The sequence below is a fragment of the Parasteatoda tepidariorum genome, chromosome 9, assembly GCF_982258835.1.
Source record: "Parasteatoda tepidariorum strain Cologne lab strain chromosome 9, Ptep-v5.0, whole genome shotgun sequence".
NCBI lineage: Eukaryota > Metazoa > Arthropoda > Arachnida > Araneae > Theridiidae > Parasteatoda > Parasteatoda tepidariorum.
Window position 1 is genome coordinate 99,432,377 of NC_141763.1, and position 24,831 is coordinate 99,457,207.

General features: G+C 34.6%; 1 protein-coding gene and 64 non-coding genes across 65 annotated transcripts in view; 1 reads left to right on the forward strand and 64 right to left on the reverse strand.

The window, feature by feature from the left end:
• Window positions 1-24,831, forward strand: part of LOC107451233 (leukocyte elastase inhibitor-like) — a 74,149-nt gene that overhangs the window by 7,259 nt on the left and 42,059 nt on the right. The gene's annotated exons all lie outside the window — the stretch shown is intronic.
• On the reverse strand, window positions 1,808-1,889 carry TRNAS-GCU (transfer RNA serine (anticodon GCU)). The gene has a single exon. It is a non-coding gene; the product is annotated as a tRNA-Ser (tRNA).
• On the reverse strand, window positions 2,169-2,250 carry TRNAS-GCU (transfer RNA serine (anticodon GCU)). Its single transcript has one exon. It is a non-coding gene; the product is annotated as a tRNA-Ser (tRNA).
• TRNAS-GCU (transfer RNA serine (anticodon GCU)) lies at window positions 2,530-2,611 on the reverse strand. The gene has a single exon. It is a non-coding gene; the product is annotated as a tRNA-Ser (tRNA).
• TRNAS-GCU (transfer RNA serine (anticodon GCU)) lies at window positions 2,891-2,972 on the reverse strand. The gene has a single exon. It is a non-coding gene; the product is annotated as a tRNA-Ser (tRNA).
• Window positions 3,252-3,333, reverse strand: TRNAS-GCU (transfer RNA serine (anticodon GCU)). Its single transcript has one exon. It is a non-coding gene; the product is annotated as a tRNA-Ser (tRNA).
• On the reverse strand, window positions 3,613-3,694 carry TRNAS-GCU (transfer RNA serine (anticodon GCU)). The gene has a single exon. It is a non-coding gene; the product is annotated as a tRNA-Ser (tRNA).
• TRNAS-GCU (transfer RNA serine (anticodon GCU)) lies at window positions 3,974-4,055 on the reverse strand. The gene has a single exon. It is a non-coding gene; the product is annotated as a tRNA-Ser (tRNA).
• On the reverse strand, window positions 4,694-4,775 carry TRNAS-GCU (transfer RNA serine (anticodon GCU)). Its single transcript has one exon. It is a non-coding gene; the product is annotated as a tRNA-Ser (tRNA).
• On the reverse strand, window positions 5,055-5,136 carry TRNAS-GCU (transfer RNA serine (anticodon GCU)). Its single transcript has one exon. It is a non-coding gene; the product is annotated as a tRNA-Ser (tRNA).
• TRNAS-GCU (transfer RNA serine (anticodon GCU)) lies at window positions 5,411-5,492 on the reverse strand. Its single transcript has one exon. It is a non-coding gene; the product is annotated as a tRNA-Ser (tRNA).
• On the reverse strand, window positions 5,767-5,848 carry TRNAS-GCU (transfer RNA serine (anticodon GCU)). The gene has a single exon. It is a non-coding gene; the product is annotated as a tRNA-Ser (tRNA).
• Window positions 6,123-6,204, reverse strand: TRNAS-GCU (transfer RNA serine (anticodon GCU)). The gene has a single exon. It is a non-coding gene; the product is annotated as a tRNA-Ser (tRNA).
• On the reverse strand, window positions 6,479-6,560 carry TRNAS-GCU (transfer RNA serine (anticodon GCU)). Its single transcript has one exon. It is a non-coding gene; the product is annotated as a tRNA-Ser (tRNA).
• TRNAS-GCU (transfer RNA serine (anticodon GCU)) lies at window positions 6,835-6,916 on the reverse strand. The gene has a single exon. It is a non-coding gene; the product is annotated as a tRNA-Ser (tRNA).
• Window positions 7,191-7,272, reverse strand: TRNAS-GCU (transfer RNA serine (anticodon GCU)). Its single transcript has one exon. It is a non-coding gene; the product is annotated as a tRNA-Ser (tRNA).
• TRNAS-GCU (transfer RNA serine (anticodon GCU)) lies at window positions 7,546-7,627 on the reverse strand. Its single transcript has one exon. It is a non-coding gene; the product is annotated as a tRNA-Ser (tRNA).
• TRNAS-GCU (transfer RNA serine (anticodon GCU)) lies at window positions 7,902-7,983 on the reverse strand. The gene has a single exon. It is a non-coding gene; the product is annotated as a tRNA-Ser (tRNA).
• TRNAS-GCU (transfer RNA serine (anticodon GCU)) lies at window positions 8,258-8,339 on the reverse strand. The gene has a single exon. It is a non-coding gene; the product is annotated as a tRNA-Ser (tRNA).
• On the reverse strand, window positions 8,614-8,695 carry TRNAS-GCU (transfer RNA serine (anticodon GCU)). Its single transcript has one exon. It is a non-coding gene; the product is annotated as a tRNA-Ser (tRNA).
• On the reverse strand, window positions 8,975-9,056 carry TRNAS-GCU (transfer RNA serine (anticodon GCU)). The gene has a single exon. It is a non-coding gene; the product is annotated as a tRNA-Ser (tRNA).
• Window positions 9,330-9,411, reverse strand: TRNAS-GCU (transfer RNA serine (anticodon GCU)). The gene has a single exon. It is a non-coding gene; the product is annotated as a tRNA-Ser (tRNA).
• On the reverse strand, window positions 9,686-9,767 carry TRNAS-GCU (transfer RNA serine (anticodon GCU)). Its single transcript has one exon. It is a non-coding gene; the product is annotated as a tRNA-Ser (tRNA).
• On the reverse strand, window positions 10,047-10,128 carry TRNAS-GCU (transfer RNA serine (anticodon GCU)). Its single transcript has one exon. It is a non-coding gene; the product is annotated as a tRNA-Ser (tRNA).
• Window positions 10,403-10,484, reverse strand: TRNAS-GCU (transfer RNA serine (anticodon GCU)). The gene has a single exon. It is a non-coding gene; the product is annotated as a tRNA-Ser (tRNA).
• TRNAS-GCU (transfer RNA serine (anticodon GCU)) lies at window positions 10,759-10,840 on the reverse strand. Its single transcript has one exon. It is a non-coding gene; the product is annotated as a tRNA-Ser (tRNA).
• On the reverse strand, window positions 11,115-11,196 carry TRNAS-GCU (transfer RNA serine (anticodon GCU)). Its single transcript has one exon. It is a non-coding gene; the product is annotated as a tRNA-Ser (tRNA).
• Window positions 11,471-11,552, reverse strand: TRNAS-GCU (transfer RNA serine (anticodon GCU)). Its single transcript has one exon. It is a non-coding gene; the product is annotated as a tRNA-Ser (tRNA).
• On the reverse strand, window positions 11,826-11,907 carry TRNAS-GCU (transfer RNA serine (anticodon GCU)). The gene has a single exon. It is a non-coding gene; the product is annotated as a tRNA-Ser (tRNA).
• On the reverse strand, window positions 12,182-12,263 carry TRNAS-GCU (transfer RNA serine (anticodon GCU)). The gene has a single exon. It is a non-coding gene; the product is annotated as a tRNA-Ser (tRNA).
• On the reverse strand, window positions 12,538-12,619 carry TRNAS-GCU (transfer RNA serine (anticodon GCU)). Its single transcript has one exon. It is a non-coding gene; the product is annotated as a tRNA-Ser (tRNA).
• On the reverse strand, window positions 12,893-12,975 carry TRNAS-GCU (transfer RNA serine (anticodon GCU)). Its single transcript has one exon. It is a non-coding gene; the product is annotated as a tRNA-Ser (tRNA).
• On the reverse strand, window positions 13,254-13,335 carry TRNAS-GCU (transfer RNA serine (anticodon GCU)). The gene has a single exon. It is a non-coding gene; the product is annotated as a tRNA-Ser (tRNA).
• On the reverse strand, window positions 13,610-13,691 carry TRNAS-GCU (transfer RNA serine (anticodon GCU)). The gene has a single exon. It is a non-coding gene; the product is annotated as a tRNA-Ser (tRNA).
• Window positions 13,966-14,047, reverse strand: TRNAS-GCU (transfer RNA serine (anticodon GCU)). Its single transcript has one exon. It is a non-coding gene; the product is annotated as a tRNA-Ser (tRNA).
• Window positions 14,322-14,403, reverse strand: TRNAS-GCU (transfer RNA serine (anticodon GCU)). Its single transcript has one exon. It is a non-coding gene; the product is annotated as a tRNA-Ser (tRNA).
• Window positions 14,678-14,759, reverse strand: TRNAS-GCU (transfer RNA serine (anticodon GCU)). The gene has a single exon. It is a non-coding gene; the product is annotated as a tRNA-Ser (tRNA).
• Window positions 15,034-15,115, reverse strand: TRNAS-GCU (transfer RNA serine (anticodon GCU)). Its single transcript has one exon. It is a non-coding gene; the product is annotated as a tRNA-Ser (tRNA).
• On the reverse strand, window positions 15,390-15,471 carry TRNAS-GCU (transfer RNA serine (anticodon GCU)). The gene has a single exon. It is a non-coding gene; the product is annotated as a tRNA-Ser (tRNA).
• On the reverse strand, window positions 15,746-15,827 carry TRNAS-GCU (transfer RNA serine (anticodon GCU)). The gene has a single exon. It is a non-coding gene; the product is annotated as a tRNA-Ser (tRNA).
• TRNAS-GCU (transfer RNA serine (anticodon GCU)) lies at window positions 16,102-16,183 on the reverse strand. Its single transcript has one exon. It is a non-coding gene; the product is annotated as a tRNA-Ser (tRNA).
• Window positions 16,458-16,539, reverse strand: TRNAS-GCU (transfer RNA serine (anticodon GCU)). The gene has a single exon. It is a non-coding gene; the product is annotated as a tRNA-Ser (tRNA).
• On the reverse strand, window positions 16,814-16,895 carry TRNAS-GCU (transfer RNA serine (anticodon GCU)). Its single transcript has one exon. It is a non-coding gene; the product is annotated as a tRNA-Ser (tRNA).
• TRNAS-GCU (transfer RNA serine (anticodon GCU)) lies at window positions 17,170-17,251 on the reverse strand. Its single transcript has one exon. It is a non-coding gene; the product is annotated as a tRNA-Ser (tRNA).
• TRNAS-GCU (transfer RNA serine (anticodon GCU)) lies at window positions 17,526-17,607 on the reverse strand. The gene has a single exon. It is a non-coding gene; the product is annotated as a tRNA-Ser (tRNA).
• On the reverse strand, window positions 17,882-17,963 carry TRNAS-GCU (transfer RNA serine (anticodon GCU)). Its single transcript has one exon. It is a non-coding gene; the product is annotated as a tRNA-Ser (tRNA).
• TRNAS-GCU (transfer RNA serine (anticodon GCU)) lies at window positions 18,238-18,319 on the reverse strand. Its single transcript has one exon. It is a non-coding gene; the product is annotated as a tRNA-Ser (tRNA).
• TRNAS-GCU (transfer RNA serine (anticodon GCU)) lies at window positions 18,594-18,675 on the reverse strand. The gene has a single exon. It is a non-coding gene; the product is annotated as a tRNA-Ser (tRNA).
• TRNAS-GCU (transfer RNA serine (anticodon GCU)) lies at window positions 18,950-19,031 on the reverse strand. The gene has a single exon. It is a non-coding gene; the product is annotated as a tRNA-Ser (tRNA).
• TRNAS-GCU (transfer RNA serine (anticodon GCU)) lies at window positions 19,306-19,387 on the reverse strand. Its single transcript has one exon. It is a non-coding gene; the product is annotated as a tRNA-Ser (tRNA).
• TRNAS-GCU (transfer RNA serine (anticodon GCU)) lies at window positions 19,662-19,743 on the reverse strand. Its single transcript has one exon. It is a non-coding gene; the product is annotated as a tRNA-Ser (tRNA).
• TRNAS-GCU (transfer RNA serine (anticodon GCU)) lies at window positions 20,018-20,099 on the reverse strand. Its single transcript has one exon. It is a non-coding gene; the product is annotated as a tRNA-Ser (tRNA).
• Window positions 20,374-20,455, reverse strand: TRNAS-GCU (transfer RNA serine (anticodon GCU)). Its single transcript has one exon. It is a non-coding gene; the product is annotated as a tRNA-Ser (tRNA).
• TRNAS-GCU (transfer RNA serine (anticodon GCU)) lies at window positions 20,730-20,811 on the reverse strand. Its single transcript has one exon. It is a non-coding gene; the product is annotated as a tRNA-Ser (tRNA).
• Window positions 21,086-21,167, reverse strand: TRNAS-GCU (transfer RNA serine (anticodon GCU)). Its single transcript has one exon. It is a non-coding gene; the product is annotated as a tRNA-Ser (tRNA).
• Window positions 21,442-21,523, reverse strand: TRNAS-GCU (transfer RNA serine (anticodon GCU)). Its single transcript has one exon. It is a non-coding gene; the product is annotated as a tRNA-Ser (tRNA).
• TRNAS-GCU (transfer RNA serine (anticodon GCU)) lies at window positions 21,798-21,879 on the reverse strand. The gene has a single exon. It is a non-coding gene; the product is annotated as a tRNA-Ser (tRNA).
• On the reverse strand, window positions 22,154-22,235 carry TRNAS-GCU (transfer RNA serine (anticodon GCU)). Its single transcript has one exon. It is a non-coding gene; the product is annotated as a tRNA-Ser (tRNA).
• On the reverse strand, window positions 22,510-22,591 carry TRNAS-GCU (transfer RNA serine (anticodon GCU)). The gene has a single exon. It is a non-coding gene; the product is annotated as a tRNA-Ser (tRNA).
• Window positions 22,866-22,947, reverse strand: TRNAS-GCU (transfer RNA serine (anticodon GCU)). The gene has a single exon. It is a non-coding gene; the product is annotated as a tRNA-Ser (tRNA).
• TRNAS-GCU (transfer RNA serine (anticodon GCU)) lies at window positions 23,222-23,303 on the reverse strand. Its single transcript has one exon. It is a non-coding gene; the product is annotated as a tRNA-Ser (tRNA).
• On the reverse strand, window positions 23,578-23,659 carry TRNAS-GCU (transfer RNA serine (anticodon GCU)). The gene has a single exon. It is a non-coding gene; the product is annotated as a tRNA-Ser (tRNA).
• Window positions 23,934-24,015, reverse strand: TRNAS-GCU (transfer RNA serine (anticodon GCU)). The gene has a single exon. It is a non-coding gene; the product is annotated as a tRNA-Ser (tRNA).
• TRNAS-GCU (transfer RNA serine (anticodon GCU)) lies at window positions 24,295-24,376 on the reverse strand. Its single transcript has one exon. It is a non-coding gene; the product is annotated as a tRNA-Ser (tRNA).
• TRNAS-GCU (transfer RNA serine (anticodon GCU)) lies at window positions 24,656-24,737 on the reverse strand. The gene has a single exon. It is a non-coding gene; the product is annotated as a tRNA-Ser (tRNA).

Below are 24,831 nucleotides of genomic sequence, written 5' to 3' on the forward strand. Positions count from 1 at the left end.
CAACACGACGAAAATGGGATTCCAACTCATGCGGGCAGAGCCCAATGGATTTGCAGTCCATCACCTTAACCACTCGGCCACCTCGTCGTGATAAGAGGCAAATGTTTTATTAGGATATTTTCAAACTTGAGTTATTTAAATATCGGTTTCATCACACTGTCGCTTGAAAATTTATAATTTGACTTTTAATACCTTAATTTTTAAAAATCAATAAATTAAATCTTCAAATTATGGCTTTACATTACTTTTTCCGTCTTTTCTATATTGTCCATACAACACATTTTATACAGCCTTTTAGATTTTTCATAAGTTTCTCGCGATGGAATAGTGACATTTATTCTTTGATGCAATTGGAAAAATCAACACGACGAAAATGGGATTCCAACTCACGCGGGCAGAGCCCAATGGATTTGCAGTCCATCACCTTAATCACTCGGCCACCTCGTCGTGATCAGAGTCAAATGTTTTATCGGGATATTTTTAAACATGAATTATTTAAAAATCATTTTCATCACGTTGACGCTTTAAAATTTTTACTTTTACTTTTAATACCTTAATTTTTAAAAATCAATAAATTAAATCATCAAAATTATGGCTTTACATTACTTTTTCCGTCTTTTCTATATTGTCCATACAACACATTTTATACAGCCTTTTAGATTTTTCATAAGTTTCTCGCGATGGAATAGTGACATTTATTCTTTGATGCAATTGGAAAAATCAACACGACGAAAATGGGATTCCAACTCACGCGGGCAGAGCCCAATGGATTTGCAGTCCATCACCTTAATCACTCGGCCACCTCGTCGTGATCAGAGTCAAATGTTTTATCGGGATATTTTTAAACATGAATTATTTAAAAATCATTTTCATCACGTTGACGCTTTAAAATTTTTACTTTTACTTTTAATAACTTAAATTTTAAAAATCAATAAATTAAATCATCAAAATTATGGCTTTACATTACTTTTTCCGTCTTTTCTATATTGTCCATACAACACATTTTATACAGCCTTTTAGATTTTTCATAAGTTTCTCGCGATGGAATAGTGACATTTATTCTTTGATGCAATTGGAAAAATCAACACGACGAAAATGGGATTCCAACTCACGCGGGCAGAGCCCAATGGATTTGCAGTCCATCACCTTAATCACTCGGCCACCTCGTCGTGATCAGAGTCAAATGTTTTATCGGGATATTTTTAAACATGAATTATTTAAAAATCATTTTCATCACGTTGACGCTTTAAAATTTTTACTTTTACTTTTAATAACTTAAATTTTAAAAATCAATAAATTAAATCATCAAAATTATGGCTTTACATTACTTTTTCCGTCTTTTCTATATTGTCCATACAACACATTTTATACAGCCTTTTAGATTTTCCATAAGTTTCTCGCGATGGAATAGTGACCTTTATTCTTTGATGCAATTGGAAAAATCAACACGACGAAAATGGGATTCCAACTCACGCGGGCAGAGCCCAATGGATTTGCAGTCCATCACCTTAATCACTCGGCCACCTCGTCGTGATCAGAGTCAAATGTTTTATCGGGATATTTTTAAACATGAATTATTTAAAAATAATTTTCATCACGTTGACGCTTTAAAATTTTTAATTTTACTTTTAATAACTTAAATTTTAAAAATCAATAAATTAAATCTTCAAATTATGGCTTTACATTACTTTTTCAGTCTTTTCTATATTGTCCATACAAACATTTTATACAGCCTTTTAGATTTTCCATAAATTTGTCGCGATGGAATACTAACATTTATTCTTTGATGCAATTGGAAAAATTAACACGACGAGGATGGGATTCGAACCCACGCGGGCAGAGCCCAATGGATTAGCAGTCCATCGCCTTAACCACTCGGCCACCTCGTCGTGATAAGAGGCAAATGTTTTACAGGATATTTTAAAACTTGAGTTATTTAAATATCGGTTTCATCACGCTGCTGCTTAAAAATTATTATTTTTCCTTTTATTACCTAAATTTTAAAAAAATTTATAAAATTAAATCTTCAAATTACGGCTTTACATTACTTTTTCAGTCTTTTCTATATTGTCCATACAACACATTTTATACAGCCTTTTAGATTTTCCATAAATTTGTCGCGATAGAATACTAACATTTATTCTTTGATGCAATTGGAAAAATTAACACGACGAGGATGGGATTCGAACCCACGCGGGCAGAGCCCAATGGATTAGCAGTCCATCGCCTTAACCACTCGGCCACCTCGTCGTGATAACAGTCAAATGTTTTACAGGATATTTTAAAACTTGAGTTATTTAAATATCGGTTTCATCACGCTGCTGCTTAAAAATTATTATTTTTCCTTTTATTACCTAAATTTTAAAAAAATTTATAAAATTAAATCTTCAAATTACGGCTTTACATTACTTTTTCAGTCTTTTCTATATTGTCCATACAACACATTTTATACAGCCTTTTAGATTTTCCATAAATTTGTCGCGATAGAATACTAACATTTATTCTTTGATGCAATTGGAAAAATTAACACGACGAGGATGGGATTCGAACCCACGCGGGCAGAGCCCAATGGATTAGCAGTCCATCGCCTTAACCACTCGGCCACCTCGTCGTGATAACAGTCAAATGTTTTACAGGATATTTTAAAACTTGAGTTATTTAAATATCGGTTTCATCACGCTGCTGCTTAAAAATTATTATTTTTCCTTTTATTACCTAAATTTTAAAAAAATTTATAAAATTAAATCTTCAAATTACGGCTTTACATTACTTTTTCAGTCTTTTCTATATTGTCCATACAACACATTTTATACAGCCTTTTAGATTTTCCATAAATTTGTCGCGATAGAATACTAACATTTATTCTTTGATGCAATTGGAAAAATTAACACGACGAGGATGGGATTCGAACCCACGCGGGCAGAGCCCAATGGATTAGCAGTCCATCGCCTTAACCACTCGGCCACCTCGTCGTGATAACAGTCAAATGTTTTACAGGATATTTTAAAACTTGAGTTATTTAAATATCGGTTTCATCACGCTGCTGCTTAAAAATTATTATTTTTCCTTTTATTACCTAAATTTTAAAAAAATTTATAAAATTAAATCTTCAAATTACGGCTTTACATTACTTTTTCAGTCTTTTCTATATTGTCCATACAACACATTTTATACAGCCTTTTAGATTTTCCATAAATTTGTCGCGATAGAATACTAACATTTATTCTTTGATGCAATTGGAAAAATTAACACGACGAGGATGGGATTCGAACCCACGCGGGCAGAGCCCAATGGATTAGCAGTCCATCGCCTTAACCACTCGGCCACCTCGTCGTGATAACAGTCAAATGTTTTACAGGATATTTTAAAACTTGAGTTATTTAAATATCGGTTTCATCACGCTGCTGCTTAAAAATTATTATTTTTCCTTTTATTACCTAAATTTTAAAAAAATTTATAAAATTAAATCTTCAAATTACGGCTTTACATTACTTTTTCAGTCTTTTCTATATTGTCCATACAACACATTTTATACAGCCTTTTAGATTTTCCATAAATTTGTCGCGATAGAATACTAACATTTATTCTTTGATGCAATTGGAAAAATTAACACGACGAGGATGGGATTCGAACCCACGCGGGCAGAGCCCAATGGATTAGCAGTCCATCGCCTTAACCACTCGGCCACCTCGTCGTGATAACAGTCAAATGTTTTACAGGATATTTTAAAACTTGAGTTATTTAAATATCGGTTTCATCACGCTGCTGCTTAAAAATTATTATTTTTCCTTTTATTACCTAAATTTTAAAAAAATTTATAAAATTAAATCTTCAAATTACGGCTTTACATTACTTTTTCAGTCTTTTCTATATTATACATACAACACATTATAAACAGTCCTTTAGATTTTCCGTAAATTTGTCGGATTGGAATAGTGTTATTTATTCTTTGATGCAATTGGAAAAATTAACACGACGAGGATGGGATTCGAACCCACGCGGGCAGAGCCCAATGGATTAGCAGTCCATCGCCTCAACCACTCGGCCACCTTGTCGTGATAAGAGTCAAATGTTTTATCAGGATATAATCGAACTTGAATTATTTAAATATCGGTTTCATCACGCTGCCGCTTCAAAATTATCAATTTTCCTTTTATTACCCTAATTTTCAAAAATCAATGAAATTAAATGTTCAAACTATGGCTTTACATTACTTTTTCAGTCTTTTCTATATTATCCATACAACACATTTTATATAGTCTCTTAGTTTTTCCATAAATTTGTCGCGATGGAATAGTGTCATTTATTCTTTGATGCTATTGGAAAAATGAACACGACGAGGATGGCATACGAACCCTCGCGGGCAGAGCCCAATGGATTAGCAGTCCATAGACTTAACCACTCGGCAACCTCGTCGTGATAAGAGGCAAATGTTTTATCTGGATATTTTCAATCTGTAATTATTTAAATATCGGTTTCATCACGCTGCCGATAAAAAATTATCATTTTCCTTTTATTACCTGAATTTTCAAAAATTAATTAAATTAAATTTTCAAATTATGGTTTTACATTACTTTTTCAGTCTTTTCTATATTATACATACAACACATTTTTTACAGCCTTTTTGTTTTTCCATAATTTTTCCCGATGGAATAGTGTCATTCATTCTTTGATGCCATTCGAAAAATGAATACGACGAGGATGGGATTCGAACCCACGCGGGCAGAGCCCAGTGGATTAGCAGTCCATCGCCTTAACCACTCGGCCACCTCGTCGTGTTAAAAGTCAAATGTTTTATCAGGATATTATCAGACTTGAATTACTTAAATATCGGATTCATCACGCTGCCGCTTAAAAATTATTATTTATCCTTTTATTACCTTAATTTTCAAAAATTACTTAAATTTAATCTTCAAATTATGGCTTTACATTACTTTTTCAGTCTTTTCTATATTTTCCATACAACACATTTTATACAGCCTTTTAGATTTTCCATAAATTTGTCCCGATGGAATAGTGTCATTCATTCTTTGATGCCATTCGAAAAATGAATACGACGAGGATGGGATTCGAACCCACGCGGGCAGAGCCCAATGGATTAGCAGTCCATCGCCTTAACCACTCGAACACCTCGTCGTGATAAAAGTCAAATGTTTTATCTGGATATTATCAGACTTGAATTACTTAAATATCGGTTTTATCACGCTGCCGCTTCAAAATTATCAACTTTCCTTTTATTTACCTAATTTTCAAAAATCAATTAAATCTTCAATTTATGGCTTTACATTACTTTTTCAGTCTTTTCTATAATTTCCATACAACACATTTTATACAGCCTTTTAGATTTTCCATAAATTTGTCCCGATGGAATAGTGTCATTCATTCTTTGATGCCATTCGAAAAATGAATACGACGTGGATGGGATTTGAACCCACGCGGGCAGAGCCCAATGGATTAGCAGTCCATCGCCTTAACCACTCGGCCACCTCGTCGTGATAAAAGTCAAATGTTTTATCAGGATATTATCAGACTTGAATTACTTAAATATCGGTTTTATCACGCTGCCGCTTCAAAATTATCAATTTTCCTTTTATTTCCCTAATTTTCAAAAATCAATTAAATCTTCAAATTATGGCTTTACATTACTTTTTCAGTCTTTTCTATAATTTCCATACAACACATTTTATACAGCCTTTTAGATTTTCCATAAATTTGTCCCGATGGAATAGTGTCATTCATTCTTTGATGCCATTCGAAAAATGAGTACGACGAGGATGGGATTTGAACCCACGCGGGCAGAGCCCAATGGATTAGCAGTCCATCGCCTTAACCACTCGGCCACTTCGTCGAGATAAAAGTCAAATGTTTTATCAGGATATTATCAGACTTGAATTACTTAAATATCGGATTTATCACGCTGCCGCTTCAAAATTATCAACTTTCCTTTTATTTCCCTAATTTTCAAAAATCAATTAAATCTTCAAATTATGGCTTTACATTACTTTTTCAGTCTTTTCTATATTTTCCATACAACACATTTTATACAGCCTTTTAGATTTTCCATAAATTTGTCCCGATGGAATAGTGTCATTCATTCTTTGATGCCATTCGAAAAATGAATACGACGAGGATGGGATTTGAACCCACGCGGGCAGAGCCCAATGGATTAGCAGTCCATTGCCTTAACCACTCGGCCACCTCGTCGTGATAAAAGTCAAATGTTTTATCAGGATATTATCAGACTTGAATTACTTAAATATCGGTTTTATCACGCTGCCGCTTCAAAATTATCAATTTTCCTTTTATTTCCCTAATTTTCAAAAATCAATTAAATCTTCAATTTATGGCTTTACATTACTTTTTCAGTCTTTTCTATAATTTCCATACAACACATTTTATACAGCCTTTTAGATTTTCCATAAATTTGTCCCGATGGAATAGTGTCATTCATTCTTTGATGCCATTCGAAAAATGAATACGACGAGGATGGGATTTGAACCCACGCGGGCAGAGCCCAATGGATTAGCAGTCCATCGCCTTAACCACTCGGCCACCTCGTCGTGATAAAAGTCAAATGTTTTATCAGGATATTATCAGACTTGAATTACTTAAATATCGGTTTTATCACGCTGCCGCTTCAAAATTATCAATTTTCCTTTTATTTCCCTAATTTTCAAAAATCAATTAAATCTTCAAATTATGGCTTTACATTACTTTTTCAGTCTTTTCTATATTTTCCATACAACACATTTTATACAGCCTTTTAGATTTTCCATAAATTTGTCCCGATGGAATAGTGTCATTCATTCTTTGATGCCATTCGAAAAATGTATACGACGAGGATGGGATTCGAACCCACGCGGGCAGAGCCCAGTGGATTAGCAGTCCATCGCCTTAACCACTCGGCCACCTCGTCGTGATAAAAGTCAAATGTTTTATCAGGATATTATCAGACTTGAATTACTTAAATATCGGTTTTATCACGCTGCCGCTTCAAAATTATCAATTTTCCTTTTATTTCCCTAATTTTCAAAAATCAATTAAATCTTCAAATTATGGCTTTACATTACTTTTTCAGTCTTTTCTATAATTTCCATACAACACATTTTATACAGCCTTTTAGATTTTCCATAAATTTGTCCCGATGGAATAGTGTCATTCATTCTTTGATGCCATTCGAAAAATGAATACGACGAGGATGGGATTTGAACCCACGCGGGCAGAGCCCAATGGATTAGCAGTCCATCGCCTTAACCACTCGGCCACTTCGTCGAGATAAAAGTCAAATGTTTTATCAGGATATTATCAGACTTGAATTACTTAAATATCGGTTTTATCACGCTGCCGCTTCAAAATTATCAACTTTCCTTTTATTTCCCTAATTTTCAAAAATCAATTAAATCTTCAAATTATGGCTTTACATTACTTTTCAGTCTTTTCTATAATTTCCATACAACACATTTTATACTGCCTTTTAGATTTTCCATAAATTTGTCCCGATGGAATAGTGTCATTCATTCTTTGATGCCATTCGAAAAATGAATACGACGAGGATGGGATTCGAACCCACGCGGGCAGAGCCCAGTGGATTAGCAGTCCATCGCCTTAACCACTCGGCCACCTCGTCGTGATAAAAGTCAAATGTTTTATCAGGATATTATCAGACTTGAATTACTTAAATATCGGTTTTATCACGCTGCCGCATCAAAATTATCAATTTTCCTTTTATTTCCCTAATTTTCAAAAATCAATTAAATCTTCAAATTATGGCTTTACATTACTTTTTCAGTCTTTTCTATAATTTCCATACAACACATTTTATACAGCCTTTTAGATTTTCCATAAATTTGTCCCGATGGAATAGTGTCATTCATTCTTTGATGCCATTCGAAAAATGAATACGACGAGGATGGGATTTGAACCCACGCGGGCAGAGCCCAATGGATTAGCAGTCCATCGCCTTAACCACTCGGCCACTTCGTCGAGGTAAAAGTCAAATGTTTTATCAGGATATTATCAGACTTGAATTACTTAAATATCGGTTTTATCACGCTGCCGCTTCAAAATTATCAACTTTCCTTTTATTTACCTAATTTTCAAAAATCAATTAAATCTTCAATTTATGGCTTTACATTACTTTTTCAGTCTTTTCTATAATTTCCATACAACACATTTTATACAGCCTTTTAGATTTTCCATAAATTTGTCCCGATGGAATAGTGTCATTCATTCTTTGATGCCATTCGAAAAATGAATACGACGAGGGTGGGATTCGAACCCACGCGGGCAGAGCCCAATGGATTAGCAGTCCATCGCCTTAACCACTCGAACACCTCGTCGTGATAAAAGTCAAATGTTTTATCAGGATATTATCAGACTTGAATTACTTAAATATCGGTTTTATCACGCTGCCGCTTCAAAATTATCAATTTTCCTTTTATTTCCCTAATTTTCAAAAATCAATTAAATCTTCAAATTATGGCTTTACATTACTTTTTCAGTCTTTTCTATATTTTCCATACAACACATTTTATACAGCCTTTTAGATTTTCCATAAATTTGTCCCGATGGAATAGTGTCATTCATTCTTTGATGCCATTCGAAAAATGAATACGACGAGTATGGGATTCGAACCCACGCGGGCAGAGACCAATGGATTAGCTGTCCATCGCCTTAACCACTCGGCCACCTCGTCGTGATAAAAGTCAAATGTTTTATCAGGATATTATCAGACTTGAATTACTTAAATATCGGATTCATCACGCTGCCGCTTAAAAATTATTATTTATCCTTTTATTACCTTAATTTTCAAAAATTAATTAAATTTAATCTTCAAATTATGGCTTTACATTACTTTTTCAGTCTTTTCTATATTTTCCATACAACACATTTTATACAGCCTTTTAGATTTTCCATAAATTTGTCCCGATGGAATAGTGTCATTCATTCTTTGATGCCATTCGAAAAATGAATACGACGAGGATGGGATTCGAACCCACGCGGGCAGAGCCCAATGGATTAGCAGTCCATCGCCTTAACCACACGGCCACATCGTCGTGATAAAAGTCAAATGTTTTATCAGGATATTATCAGACTTGAATTACTTAAATATCGGTTTTATCACGCTGCCGCTTCAAAATTATCAATTTTCCTTTTTTTCCCTAATTTTCAAAAATCAATTAAATCTTCAAATTATGGCTTTACATTACTTTTTCAGTCTTTTCTAAATTTTCCATACAACACATTTTATACAGCCTTTTAGATTTTCCATAAATTTGTCCCGATGGAATAGTGTCATTCATTCTTTGATGCCATTCGAAAAATGAATACGACGAGTATGGGATTCGAACCCACGCGGGCAGAGACCAATGGATTAGCAGTCCATCGCCATAACCACTCGGCCACCTCGTTGTGATAAAAGTCAAATGTTTTATCAGGATATTATCAGACTTGAATTACTTAAATATCGGCTTTATCACGCTGCCGCTTCAAAATTATCAATTTTCCTTTTATTTCCATAATTTTCTAAAATCAATTAAATCTTCAAATTATGGCTTTACATTACTTTTTCAGTCTTTTCTATATTTTCCATACAACACATTTTATACAGCCTTTTAGATTTTCCATAAATTTGTCCCGATGGAATAGTGTCATTCATTCTTTGATGCCATTCGAAAAATGAAAAGGACGAGAATGGGATTCGAACCCACGCGGGCAGAGCCCAATGGATTAGCAGTCCATCGCCTTAACCACTCGGCCACCTCATCGTGATAAGAGGTAAATTTTTTAACAGGATATTTTCAAACTTGAATTACTTAAATATCGGATTCATCACGCTGCCGCTTAAAAATTATTATTTATCCTTTTATTACCTTAATTTTCAAAAATTAATTAAATTTAATCTTCAAATTATGGCTTTACATTACTTTTTCAGTCTTTTCTATATTTTCCATACAACACATTTTATACAGCCTTTTAGATTTTCCATAAATTTGTCCCGATGGAATAGTGTCATTCATTCTTTGATGCCATTCGAAAAATGAATACGACGAGGATGGGATTTGAACCCACGCGGGCAGAGCCCAATAGATTAGCCGTCCATCGCCTTAACCACTCGGCCACCTCGTCGTGATAAAAGTCAAATGTTTTATCAGGATATTATCAGACTTGAATTACTTAAATATCGGTTTTATCACGCTGCCGCTTCAAAATTATCAATTTTCCTTTTATTTCCCTAATTTTCAAAAATCAATTAAATCTTCAATTTATGGCTTTACATTACTTTTTCAGTCTTTTCTATAATTTCCATACAACACATTTTATACAGCCTTTTAGATTTTCCATAAATTTGTCCCGATGGAATAGTGTCATTCATTCTTTGATGCCATTCGAAAAATGAATACGACGAGGATGGGATTTGAACCCACGCGGGCAGAGCCCAATGGATTAGCAGTCCATCGCCTTAACCACTCGGCCACCTCGTCGTGATAAAAGTCAAATGTTTTATCAGGATATTATCAGACTTGAATTACTTAAATATCGGTTTTATCACGCTGCCGCTTCAAAATTATCAATTTTCCTTTTATTTCCCTAATTTTCAAAAATCAATTAAATCTTCAAATTATGGCTTTACATTACTTTTTCAGTCTTTTCTATATTTTCCATACAACACATTTTATACAGCCTTTTAGATTTTCCATAAATTTGTCCCGATGGAATAGTGTCATTCATTCTTTGATGCCATTCGAAAAATGAATACGACGAGGATGGGATTCGAACCCACGCGGGCAGAGCCCAGTGGATTAGCAGTCCATCGCCTTAACCACTCGGCCACCTCGTCGTGATAAAAGTCAAATGTTTTATCAGGATATTATCAGACTTGAATTACTTAAATATCGGTTTTATCACGCTGCCGCTTCAAAATTATCAATTTTCCTTTTATTTCCCTAATTTTCAAAAATCAATTAAATCTTCAAATTATGGCTTTACATTACTTTTTCAGTCTTTTCTATAATTTCCATACAACACATTTTATACAGCCTTTTAGATTTTCCATAAATTTGTCCCGATGGAATAGTGTCATTCATTCTTTGATGCCATTCGGAAAATGAATACGACGAGGATGGGATTTGAACCCACGCGGGCAGAGCCCAATGGATTAGCAGCCCATCGCCTTAACCACTCGGCCACTTCGTCGAGATAAAAGTCAAATGTTTTATCAGGATATTATTAGACTTGAATTACTTAAATATCGGTTTTATCACGCTGCCGCTTCAAAATTATCAACTTTCCTTTTATTTCCCTAATTTTTAAAAATCAATTAAATCTTCAAATTATGGCTTTACATTACTTTTTCAGTCTTTTCTATATTTTCCATACAACACATTTTATACAGCCTTTTAGATTTTCCATAAATTTGTCCCGATGGAATAGTGTCATTCATTCTTTGATGCCATTCGAAAAATGAATACGACGAGTATGGGATTCGAACCCACGCGGGCAGAGACCAATGGAGTAGCAGTCCATCGCCTTAACCACTCGGCCACCTAGTTGTGATAAAAGTCAAATGTTTTATCAGGATATTATCAGACATGAATTACTTAAATATCGGTTTTATCACGCTGCCGCTTCAAAATTATCAACTTTCCTTTTATTTCCCTAATTTTCAAAAATCAATTAAATCTTCAAATTATGGCTTTACATTACTTTTCAGTCTTTTCTATAATTTCCATACAACACATTTTATACTGCCTTTTAGATTTTCCATAAATTTGTCCCGATGGAATAGTGTCATTTATTCTTTGATGCCATTCGAAAAATGAATACGACGAGGATGGGATTCGAACCCACGCGGGCAGAACCCAATGGATTAGCAGTCCATCGCCTTAACCACTCGGCCACCTCGTCGTGATAAAAGTCAAATGTTTTATCAGGATATTATCAGACTTGAATTACTTAAATATCTGTTTTATCACGCTGCCGCTTCAAAATTATCAACTTTCCTTTTATTTCCCTAATTTTCAAAAATCAATTAAATCTTCAAATTATGGCTTTACATTACTTTTTCAGTCTTTTCTATATTTTCCATACAACACATTTTATACAGCCTTTTAGATTTTTCATAAATTTGTCCCGATGGAATAGTGTCATTCATTCTTTGATGCCATTCGAAAAATGAATACGACGAGGATGGGATTCGAACCCACGCGGGCAGAGCCCAATGGATTAGCAGTCCATCGCCTTAACCACTCGGCCACCTCGTCGTGATAAAAGCTAAATGTTTTATCAGGATATTATCAGACTTGAATTACTTAAATATCGGTTTTATCACGCTGCCGCTTCAAAATTATCAACTTTCCTTTTATTTCCTTAATTTTCAAAAATCAATTAAATCTTCAAATTATGGCTTTACATTACTTTTTCAGTCTTTTCTATAATTTCCATACAACACATTTTATACAGCCTTTTAGATTTTCCATAAATTTGTCCCGATGGAATAGTGTCATTCATTCTTTGATGCCATTCGAAAAATGAATACGACGAGGATGGGATTTGAACCTACGCGGGCAGAGCCCAATGGATTAGCAGTCCATCGCCTTAACCTCTCGGCCACCTCGTCGTGATAAAAGTCAAATGTTTTATCAGGATATTATCAGACTTGAATTACTTAAATATCGGTTTTATCACGCTGCCGCTTCAAAATTATCAATTTTCCTTTTATTTCCCTAATTTTCAAAAATCAATTAAATCTTCAAATTATGGCTTTACATTACTTTTTCAGTCTTTTCTATATTTTCCATACAACACATTTTATACAGCCTTTTAGATTTTCCATAAATTTGTCCCGATGGAATAGTGTCATTCATTCTTTGATGCCATTCGAAATATGAATAGTACGAGAATGGGATTCGAACCCACGCGGGCAGAGCCCAATGGATTAGCAGTCCATCGCCTTAACCACTCGGCCACCTCATCGTGATAAGAGGTAAATTTTTTAACAGGATATTTTCAAACTTGAATTACTTAAATATCGGATTCATCACGCTGCCGCTTAAAAATTATTATTTATCCTTTTATTACCTTAATTTTCAAAAATTAATTAAATTTAATCTTCAAATTATGGCTTTACATTACTTTTTCAGTCTTTTCTATATTTTCCATACAACACATTTTATACAGCCTTTTAGATTTTCCATAAATTTGTCCGATGGAATAGTGTCATTCATTCTTTGATGCCATTCGAAAAATGAATACGACGAGGATGGGATTCGAACCAACGCGGGCAGAGCCCAATGGATTAGCAGTCCATCGCCTTAACCACTCGGCCACCTCGTCGTGACAAAAGTCAAATGTTTTATCAGGATATTATCAGACTTGAATTACTTAAATATCGGTTTTATCACGCTGCCGCTTCAAAATTATCAACTTTCCTTTTATTTCCCTAATTTTCAAAAATCAATTAAATCGTCAAATTATGGCTTTACATTACTTTTTCAGTCTTTTCTATATTTTCCATACAACACATTTTATACTGCCTTTTAGATTTTCCATAAATTTGTCCCGATGGAATAGTGTCATTCATTCTTTGATGCCATTCGAAAAATAAATACGACGAGGATGGGATTCGAACGAACGCGGGCAGAGCCCAATGGATTAGCAGTCCATCGCCTTAACCACTCGGCCACCTCGTCGTGATAAAAGCTAAATGTTTTATCAGGATATTATCAGACTTGAATTACTTAAATATCGGTTTTATCACGCTGCCGCTTCAAAATTATCAACTTTCCTTTTATTTCCCTAATTTTCAAAAATCAATTAAATCTTCAAATTATGGCTTTACATTACTTTTTCAGTCTTTTCTATAATTTCCATACAACACATTTTATACAGCCTTTTAGATTTTCCATAAATTTGTCCCGATGGAATAGTGTCATTCATTCTTTGATGCCATTCGAAAAATGAATACGACGAGGATGGGATTCGAACCCACGCGGGCAGAGCCCAATGGATTAGCAGTCCATCGCCTTAACCACTCGGCCACCTCGTCGGGATAAAAGTCAAATGTTTTATCAGGATATTATCAGACTTGAATTACTTAAATATCGGTTTTATCACGCTGCCGCTTCAAAATTATCAACTTTCCTTTTATTTCCCTAATTTTCAAAAATCAATTAAATCTTCAAAATATGACTTTACATTACTTTTTCAGTCTTTTCTATAATTTCCATACAACACATTTTATACAGCCTTTTAGATTTTCCATAAATTTGTCCCGATGGAATAGTGTCATTCATTCTTTGATGCCATTCGAAAAATGAATACGACGAGGATGGGATTCGAACCCACGCGGGCAGAGCCCAATGGATTAGCAGTCCATCGCCTTAACCACTCGGCCACCTCGTCGTAATAAAAGTCAAATGTTTTATCAGGATATTATCAGACTTGAATTACTTAAATATCTGTTTTATCACGCTGCCGCTTCAAAATTATCAACTTTCCTTTTATTTCCCTAATTTTCAAAAATCAATTAAATCTTCAAATTATGGCTTTACATTACTTTTTCAGTCTTTTCTATATTTTCCATACAACACATTTTATACAGCCTTTCAGATTTTTCATAAATTTGTCCCGATGGAATAGTGTCATTCATTCTTTGATGCCATTCGAAAAATGAATACGACGAGGATGGGATTCGAACCCACGCGGGCAGAGCCCAATGGATTAGCAGTCCATCGCCTTAACCACTCGGCCACCTCGTCGTGATAAAAGGTAAATGTTTTATCAGGATATTATCAGACTTGAATTACTTAAATATCGGTTTTATCACGCTGCTGCTTCAAAATTATCAACTTTCCTTTTATTTCCCTAATTTTCAAAAATCAATTAAATCTTCAAATTATGGCTTTACATTACTTTTTCAGTCTTTTCTATAATTTCCATACACCACATTTTATACAGCCTTTTAGATTTTCCATAAATTTGTCCCGATGGAATAGTGTCATTCATTCTTTGATGCCATTCGAAAAATGAATACGACGAGGATGGGATTCGAACCCACGCGGGTAGAGCCCAATAGATTAGCAGTCCATCGCCTTAACCACTCGGCCACCTCGTCGTGATAAAAGTCAAATGTTTTATCAGGATATTATCAGACTTGAATTACTTAAATATCGGTTTTATCACGCTGCCGCTTCAAAATTATCAACTTTCCTTTTATTTACCTAATTTTCAAAAATCAATTAAATCTTCAATTTATGGCTTTACATTACTTTTTCAGTCTTTTCTATAATTTCCATACAACACATTTTATACAGCCTTTTAGATTTTCCATAAATTTGTCCCGATGGAATAGTGTCATTCATTCTTTGATGCCATTCGAAAAATGAATACGACGAGGATGGGATTTGAACCCACGCGGGCAGAGCCCAATGGATTAGCCGTCCATCGCCTTAACCACTCGGCCACCTCGTCGTGATAAAAGTCAAATGTTTTATCAGGATATTATCAGACTTGAATTACTTAAATATCGGTTTTATCACGCTGCCGCTTCAAAATTATCAATTTTCCTTTTATTTCCCTAATTTTCAAAAATCAATTAAATCTTCAATTTATGGCTTTACATTACTTTTTCAGTCTTTTCTATAATTTCCATACAACACATTTTATACAGCCTTTTAGATTTTCCATAAATTTGTCCCGATGGAATAGTGTCATTCATTCTTTGATGCCATTCGAAAAATGAATACGACGAGGATGGGATTTGAACCCACGCGGGCAGAGCCCAATGGATTAGCAGTCCATCGCCTTAACCACTCGGCCACCTCGTCGTGATAAAAGTCAAATGTTTTATCAGGATATTATCAGACTTGAATTACTTAAATATCGGTTTTATCACGCTGCCGCTTCAAAATTATCAATTTTCCTTTTATTTCCCTAATTTTCAAAAATCAATTAAATCTTCAAATTATGGCTTTACATTACTTTTTCAGTCTTTTCTATATTTTCCATACAACACATTTTATACAGCCTTTTAGATTTTCCATAAATTTGTCCCGATGGAATAGTGTCATTCATTCTTTGATGCCATTCGAAAAATGAATACGACGAGGATGGGATTCGAACCCACGCGGGCAGAGCCCAGTGGATTAGCAGTCCATCGCCTTAACCACTCGGCCACCTCGTCGTGATAAAAGTCAAATGTTTTATCAGGATATTATCAGACTTGAATTACTTAAATATCGGTTTTATCACGCTGCCGCTTCAAAATTATCAACTTTCCTTTTATTTCCCTAATTTTCAAAAATCAATTAAATCTTCAAATTATGGCTTTACATTACTTTTTCAGTCTTTTCTATATTTTCCATACAACACATTTTATACAGCCTTTCAGATTTTTCATAAATTTGTCCCGATGGAATAGTGTCATTCATTCTTTGATGCCATTCGAAAAATGAATACGACGAGGATGGGATTCGAACCCACGCGGGCAGAGTTCAATGGATTAGCAGTCCATCGCCTTAACCACTCGGCCACCTCGTCGTGATAAAAGTTAAATGTTTTATCAGGATATTATCAGACTTGAATTACTTAAATATCGGTTTTATCACGCTGCCGCTTCAAAATTATCAACTTTCCTTTTATTTCCCTAATTTTCAAAAATCAATTAAATCTTCAAATTATGGCTTTACATTACTTTTTCAGTGTTTTCTATAATTTCCATACAACACATTTTATACAGCCTTTTAGATTTTCCATAAATTTGTCCCGATGGAATAGTGTCATTCATTCTTTGATGCCATTCGAAAAATGAATACGACGAGGATGGGATTCGAACCCACGTGGGCAGAGCCCAATGGATTAGCAGTCCATCGCCTTAACCACTCGGCCACCTCGTCGTGATAAAAGTCAAATGTTTTATCAGGATATTATCAGACTTGAATTACTTAAATATCGGTTTTATCACGCTGCCGCTTTAAAATTATCAACTTTCCTTTTATTTCCCTAATTTTCAAAAATCAATTAAATCTTCAAATTATGGCTTTACATTACTTTTTCAGTCTTTTCTATATTTTCCATACAACACATTTTATACAGCCTTTTAGATTTTCCATAAATTTGTCCCGATGGAATAGTGTCATTCATTCTTTGATGCCATTCGAAAAATGAATACGACGAGGATGGGATTCGAACCCACGCGGGCAGAGCCCAATGGATTAGCAGTCCATCGCCTTAACCACTCGGCCACCTCGTCGGGATAAAAGTCAAATGTTTTATCAGGATATTATCAGACTTGAATTACTTACATATCGGTTTTATCACGCTGCCGCTTCAAAATTATCAACTTTCCTTTTATTTCCCTAATTTTCAAAAATCAATTAAATCTTCAAAATATGACTTTACATTACTTTTTCAGTCTTTTCTATAATTTCCATACAACACATTTTATACAGCCTTTTAGATTTTCCATAAATTTGTCCCGATGGAATAGTGTCATTCATTCTTTGATGCCATTCGAAAAATGAATACGACGAGGATGGGATTCGAACCCACGCGGGCAGAGCCCAATGGATTAGCAGTCCATCGCCTTAACCACTCGGCCACCTCGTCGTAATAAAAGTCAAATGTTTTATCAGGATATTATCAGACTTGAATTACTTAAATATCTGTTTTATCACGCTGCCGCTTCAAAATTATCAACTTTCCTTTTATTTCCCTAATTTTCAAAAATCAATTAAATCTTCAAATTATGGCTTTACATTACTTTTTCAGTCTTTTCTATATTTTCCATACAACACATTTTATACAGCCTTTCAGATTTTTCATAAATTTGTCCCGATGGAATAGTGTCATTCATTCTTTGATGCCATTCGAAAAATGAATACGACGAGGATGGGATTCGAACCCACGCGGGCAGAGCCCAATGGATTAGCAGTCCATCGCCTTAACCACTCGGCCACCTCGTCGTGATAAAAGGTAAATGTTTTATCAGGATATTATCAGACTTGAATTACTTAAATATCGGTTTTATCACGCTGCTGCTTCAAAATTATCAACTTTCCTTTTATTTCCCTAATTTTCAAAAATCAATTAAATCTTCAAATTATGGCTTTACATTACTTTTTCAGTCTTTTCTATAATTTCCATACACCACATTTTATACAGCCTTTTAGATTTTCCATAAATTTGTCCCGATGGAATAGTGTCATTCATTCTTTGATGCCATTCGAAAAATGAATACGACGAGGATGGGATTCGAACCCACGCGGGTAGAGCCCAATAGATTAGCAGTCCATCGCCTTAACCACTCGGCCACCTCGTCGTGATAAAAGTCAAATGTTTTATCAGGATATTATCAGACTTGAATTACTTAAATATCGGTTTTATCACGCTGCCGCTTCAAAATTATCAACTTTCCTTTTATTTACCTAATTTTCAAAAATCAATTAAATCTTCAATTTATGGCTTTACATTACTTTTTCAGTCTTTTCTATAATTTCCATACAACACATTTTATACAGCCTTTTAGATTTTCCATAAATTTGTCCCGATGGAATAGTGTCATTCATTCTTTGATGCCATTCGAAAAATGAATACGACGAGGATGGGATTTGAACCCACGCGGGCAGAGCCCAATGGATTAGCCGTCCATCGCCTTAACCACTCGGCCACCTCGTCGTGATAAAAGTCAAATGTTTTATCAGGATATTATCAGACTTGAATTACTTAAATATCGGTTTTATCACGCTGCCGCTTCAAAATTATCAATTTTCCTTTTATTTCCCTAATTTTCAAAAATCAATTAAATCTTCAATTTATGGCTTTACATTACTTTTTCAGTCTTTTCTATAATTTCCATACAACACATTTTATACAGCCTTTTAGATTTTCCATAAATTTGTCCCGATGGAATAGTGTCATTCATTCTTTGATGCCATTCGAAAAATGAATACGACGAGGATGGGATTTGAACCCACGCGGGCAGAGCCCAATGGATTAGCAGTCCATCGCCTTAACCACTCGGCCACCTCGTCGTGATAAAAGTCAAATGTTTTATCAGGATATTATCAGACTTGAATTACTTAAATATCGGTTTTATCACGCTGCCGCTTCAAAATTATCAATTTTCCTTTTATTTCCCTAATTTTCAAAAATCAATTAAATCTTCAAATTATGGCTTTACATTACTTTTTCAGTCTTTTCTATATTTTCCATACAACACATTTTATACAGCCTTTTAGATTTTCCATAAATTTGTCCCGATGGAATAGTGTCATTCATTCTTTGATGCCATTCGAAAAATGAATACGACGAGGATGGGATTCGAACCCACGCGGGCAGAGCCCAGTGGATTAGCAGTCCATCGCCTTAACCACTCGGCCACCTCGTCGTGATAAAAGTCAAATGTTTTATCAGGATATTATCAGACTTGAATTACTTAAATATCGGTTTTATCACGCTGCCGCTTCAAAATTATCAACTTTCCTTTTATTTCCCTAATTTTCAAAAATCAATTAAATCTTCAAATTATGGCTTTACATTACTTTTTCAGTCTTTTCTATATTTTCCATACAACACATTTTATACAGCCTTTCAGATTTTTCATAAATTTGTCCCGATGGAATAGTGTCATTCATTCTTTGATGCCATTCGAAAAATGAATACGACGAGGATGGGATTCGAACCCACGCGGGCAGAGTTCAATGGATTAGCAGTCCATCGCCTTAACCACTCGGCCACCTCGTCGTGATAAAAGTTAAATGTTTTATCAGGATATTATCAGACTTGAATTACTTAAATATCGGTTTTATCACGCTGCCGCTTCAAAATTATCAACTTTCCTTTTATTTCCCTAATTTTCAAAAATCAATTAAATCTTCAAATTATGGCTTTACATTACTTTTTCAGTGTTTTCTATAATTTCCATACAACACATTTTATACAGCCTTTTAGATTTTCCATAAATTTGTCCCGATGGAATAGTGTCATTCATTCTTTGATGCCATTCGAAAAATGAATACGACGAGGATGGGATTCGAACCCACGTGGGCAGAGCCCAATGGATTAGCAGTCCATCGCCTTAACCACTCGGCCACCTCGTCGTGATAAAAGTCAAATGTTTTATCAGGATATTATCAGACTTGAATTACTTAAATATCGGTTTTATCACGCTGCCGCTTTAAAATTATCAACTTTCCTTTTATTTCCCTAATTTTCAAAAATCAATTAAATCTTCAAATTATGGCTTTACATTACTTTTTCAGTCTTTTCTATATTTTCCATACAACACATTTTATACAGCCTTTTAGATTTTCCATAAATTTGTCCCGATGGAATAGTGTCATTCATTCTTTGATGACATTCGAAAAATGAATACGACGAGTATGGGATTCGAACCCACGCGGGCAGAGACCAATGGATTAGCAGTCCATCGCCTTAACCACTCGGCCACCTCGTTGTGATAAAAGACAAATGTTTTATCAGGATATTATCAGACATGAATTACTTAAATATCGGTTTTATCACGCTGCCGCTTCAAAATTATCAACTTTCCTTTTATTTCCCTAATTTTCAAAAATCAATTAAATCTTCAAATTATGGCTTTACATTACTTTTTCAGTCTTTTCTATAAATTCCAAACAACACATTTTATACTGCCTTTTAGATTTTCCATAAATTTGTCCCGATGGAATAGTGTCATTTATTCTTTGATGCCATTCGAAAAATGAATACGACGAGGATGGGATTCGAACCCACGCGGGCAGAGCCCAATGGATTAGCAGTCCATCGCCTTAACCACTCGGCCACCTCGTCGTGGTAAAAGTCAAATGTTTTATCAGGATATTATCAGACTTGAATTACTTAAATATCTGTTTTATCACGCTGCCGCTTCAAAATTATCAACTTTCCTTTTATTTCCCTAATTTTCAAAAATCAATTAAATCTTCAAATTATGGCTTTACATTACTTTTTCAGTCTTTTCTATATTTTCCATACAACACATTTTATACAGCCTTTTAGATTTTTCATAAATTTGTCCCGATGGAATAGTGTCATTCATTCTTTGATGCCATTCGAAAAATGAATACAACGAGGATGGGATTCGAACCCACGCGGGCAGAGCCCAATGGATTAGCAGTCCATCGCCTTAACCACTCGGCCACCTCGTCGTGATAGAAGTTAAATGTTTTATCAGGATATTATCAGACTTGAATTACTTAAATATCGGTTTTATCACGCTGCCGCTTCAAAATTATCAACTTTCCTTTTATTTCCCTAATTTTCAAAAATCAATTAAATCTTCAAATTATGGCTATACATTACTTTTTCAGTCTTTTCTATAATTTCCATACAACACATTTTATACAGCCTTTTAGATTTTCCATAAATTTGTCCCGATGGAATAGTGTCATTCATTCTTTGATGCCATTCGAAAAATGAATACGACGAGGATGGGATTCGAACCCACGCGGGCAGAGCCCAATGAATTAGCAGTCCATCGCCTTAACCACTCGGCCACCTCGTCGTGATAAAAGTCAAATGTTTTATCAGGATATTATCAGACTTGAATTACTTAAATATCGGTTTTATCACGCTGCCGCTTTAAAATTATCAACTTTCCTTTTATTTCCCTAATTTTCAAAAATCAATTAAATCTTCAAATTATGGCTTTACATTACTTTTTCAGTCTTTTCTATATTTTCCATACAACACATTTTATACAGCCTTTTAGATTTTCCATAAATTTGTCCCGATGGAATAGTGTCATTCATTCTTTGATGACATTCGAAAAATGAATACGACGAGTATGGGATTCGAACCCACGCGGGCAGAGACCAATGGATTAGCAGTCCATCGCCTTAACCACTCGGCCACCTCGTTGTGATAAAAGACAAATGTTTTATCAGGATATTATCAGACATGAATTACTTAAATATCGGTTTTATCACGCTGCCGCTTCAAAATTATCAACTTTCCTTTTATTTCCCTAATTTTCAAAAATCAATTAAATCTTCAAATTATGGCTTTACATTACTTTTTCAGTCTTTTCTATAATTTCCAAACAACACATTTTATACTGAATTTTAGATTTTCCATAAATTTGTCCCGATGGAATAGTGTCATTTATTCTTTGATGCCATTCGAAAAATGAATACGACGAGGATGGGATTCGAACCCACGCGGGCAGAGCCCAATGGATTAGCAGTCCATCGCCTTAACCACTCGGCCACCTCGTCGTGGTAAAAGTCAAATGTTTTATCAGGATATTATCAGACTTGAATTACTTAAATATCTGTTTTATCACGCTGCCGCTTCAAAATTATCAACTTTCCTTTTATTTCCCTAATTTTCAAAAATCAATTAAATCTTCAAATTATGGCTTTACATTACTTTTTCAGTCTTTTCTATATTTTCCATACAACACATTTTATACAGCCTTTTAGATTTTTCATAAATTTGTCCCGATGGAATAGTGTCATTCATTCTTTGATGCCATTCGAAAAATGAATACAACGAGGATGGGATTCGAACCCACGCGGGCAGAGCCCAATGGATTAGCAGTCCATCGCCTTAACCACTCGGCCACCTCGTCGTGATAGAAGTTAAATGTTTTATCAGGATATTATCAGACTTGAATTACTTAAATATCGGTTTTATCACGCTGCCGCTTCAAAATTATCAACTTTCCTTTTATTTCCCTAATTTTCAAAAATCAATTAAATCTTCAAATTATGGCTATACATTACTTTTTCAGTCTTTTCTATAATTTCCATACAACACATTTTATACAGCCTTTTAGATTTTCCATAAATTTGTCCCGATGGAATAGTGTCATTCATTCTTTGATGCCATTCGAAAAATGAATACGACGAGGATGGGATTCGAACCCACGCGGGCAGAGCCCAATGAATTAGCAGTCCATCGCCTTAACCACTCGGCCACCTCGTCGTGATAAAAGTCAAATGTTTTATCAGAATATTATCAGACTTGAATTACTTAAATATCGGTTTTATCACGCTGCCGCTTCAAAATTATCAACTTTCCTTTTATTTCCCTAATTTTCAAAAATCAATTAAATCTTCAAATTATGACTTTACATTACTTTTTCAGTCTTTTCTATAATTTCCATACAACACATTTTATACAGCATTTTAGATTTTCCATAAATTTGTCCCGATGGAATAGTGTCATTCATTCTTTGATGCCATTCGAAAAATGAATACGACGAGGATGGGATTCGAACCCACGCGGGCAGAGCCCAATGGATTAGCAGTCCATCGCCTTAACCACTCGGCCACCTCGTCGTGATAAAAGTCAAATGTTTTATCAGGATATTATCAGACTTGAATTACTTAAATATCGGTTTTATCACGCTGCCGCTTCAAAATTATCAATTTTCCTTTTATTACCCTAATTTTCAAAAATCAATTAAATCTTCAAATTATGGCTTTACATTACTTTTTCAGTCTTTTCTATAATTTCCATACAACACATTTTATACAGCCTTTTAGATTTTCCATAAATTTGTCCCGATGGAATAGTGTCATTCATTCTTTGATGCCATTCGAAAAACGAATACGACGAGGATGGGATTTGAACCCACGCGGGCAGAGCCCAATGGATTAGCAGTCCATCGCCTTAACCACTCGGCCACCTCGTCGTGATAAAAGTCAAATGTTTTATCAGGATATTATCAGACTTGAATTACTTAAATATCGGTTTTATCACGCTGCCGCTTCAAAATTATCAATTTTCCTTTTATTTCCCTAATTTTCAAAAATCAATTAAATCTTCAAATTATGGCTTTACATTACTTTTTCAGTCTTTTCTATATTTTCCATACAACACATTTTATACAGCCTTTTAGATTTTCCATAAATTTGTCCCGATGGAATAGTGTCATTCATTCTTTGATGCCATTCGAAAAATGAATACGACGAGAATGGGATTCGAACCCACGCGGGCAGAGTCCAATGGATTAGCAGTCCATCGCATTAACCACTCGGCCACCTCGTCGTGATAACAGTCAAATGTTTTATCTGGATATTATCAAACTTGATATATTTAAAAATTGGTTTCATCACGCTGCCGCTTCAAAATTATCAATTTTCCTTTTATTACCCTAATTTTCAAAAATCAATTAAATTAAATCTTCAAATTATGGCTTTACATTACTTTTTCAATCTATTCTATATTATCCATACAACACATTTTATACAACCTTTTAGTTTTTCCATAAATTTGTCCTGATGGAATAGTGTCATTCATTCTTTGATGCCATTCGAAAAATGAATGCGACGAGGATGGGATTCGAACCCACGCGGGCAGAGCCCAATGGATTAGCAGTCCATCGCCTTAACCACTCGGCCACCTCGTCGTGATAACAGTCAATTGTTTTATCAGGATATTATCAAACTGTATATATTTAAAAATTGGTTTCATCACGCTGCCGCTTCAAAATTATCAATTTTCCTTTTATTACCCTAATTTTCAAAAATCAATTAAATTAAATCTTCAAATTATGGCTTTACATTACTTTTTCAGTCTTTTCTATATTATCCATACAACACATTTTATACAGCCTTTTAGTTTTTCCATAAATTTGTCCTGATGGAATAGTGTCATTCATTCTTTGATGCCATTCGAAAAATGAATGCGACGAGGATGGGATTCGAACCCACGCGGGCAGAGCCCAATGGATTAGCAGTCCATCGCCTTAACCACTCGGCCACCTCGTCGTGATAACAGTCAATTGTTTTATCAGGATATTATCAAACTGTATATATTTAAAAATTGGTTTCATCACGCTGCCGCTTCAAAATTATCAATTTT